The 1,130-nt window shown below is 32.4% G+C and overlaps 1 long non-coding RNA gene across 1 annotated transcript in view; it reads left to right on the plus strand.

The window, feature by feature from the left end:
* LOC115033824 overlaps positions 1 to 1,069 on the plus strand; it is a 4,136-nt gene extending 3,067 nt beyond the window's left edge. The window contains exon 2 of the long non-coding RNA XR_003839143.1: positions 720 to 1,069. This is a non-coding gene — a long non-coding RNA (uncharacterized LOC115033824). The remainder of the gene's footprint in view (positions 1 to 719) is intronic.
* Positions 1,070 to 1,130: the final 61 nt, after the last annotated feature.

The raw sequence follows: 1,130 nt of genomic DNA on the forward strand, positions 1-1,130 counted from the left end.
TTCCGTGTCAAATGTTCCTGGTGGTGTGTACATATTTTTCGATTCTTTGCTTCTTCTTAAAAAATTATGTAATAATACACAGCACTCCGTGACTAATCGAGTTTTATTAGGATTTAATAAAATAGGTTTTCTAATTTCTTAGAACACGAAAAACTGCGGACATAATTCCGAACACATTTTTAACAGTTCTACGAGCTCTAGATAACCTATAGTGAAAAATTCTTTGAAATGATCCACTATCATGGTTTCCACTATAAGGGACTAACAGATTTTCCTGTAATGGTGAATGCATTATCAGCTACGATAACATATGGGACAGGCTTAAATTTTTGAGGCAAAAATCTTGGTGTGGGCAAATTCAACGTTCCGTTTTTTAATTTCTTTGACAATGTACAATTACGAAAAATACCTCCATCTGATATTCTACCTTGTGATCCGATATTTGCGTAAGTAATTATATTATAGTCAGCATCACACAAGACCATTAGAACGATGCTGAATGTTCCTTTATAATTAATATAATCACTACCACTATTAATAGGAGAAAGTATGACCACATGCTTCCCATCTATGGCACCAATACAATTAGGAAAATTCCATTTTTTTTCATATACGTCAGCGATCTTTTGAAGTTCTTGGAGTCTATAAAAAAAATAATTCTAGTATAATAAAATTATGTAAATATAATTTAATCATGATTTATAGTATTTTTAAAATAGGGAGATAGTAGTGAAAGCAACGATGAACATGATGTCAGCGATGATCCAAATAATGATAGTTACGTTGAGATCACGGAAGATAATGTCGACACCACCAAAGGAGACAATAATATGAAGGACAAAAAAATCTTGATTGGTCGAGTGACACTACCAATATAGAAAAAAATACATTTAGTGCACCTGCAATGGCTCCCCGAAAAAAAGAAGAAAAAAGAGAAAGATGAAAATGAAATACGTGTGTCCCAGGCATACGAGTATTTAATGCAAAAAAAAAAAAGAGAGCCAAACAAAAATGGAGAAGGACGAATATGATATTTATGGTGCTTTGGTAGCAACAAAACTTCGAAAAATGGACGAAATAACTCGTCATTATGTGATGAATGAAATAGGTAATTTGATGTTTAGAGCAAT

Source organism: Acyrthosiphon pisum, chromosome A1 (genome assembly GCF_005508785.2).
Source record: "Acyrthosiphon pisum isolate AL4f chromosome A1, pea_aphid_22Mar2018_4r6ur, whole genome shotgun sequence".
In the NCBI taxonomy this organism is placed as follows: Eukaryota; Metazoa; Arthropoda; class Insecta; order Hemiptera; family Aphididae; genus Acyrthosiphon; species Acyrthosiphon pisum.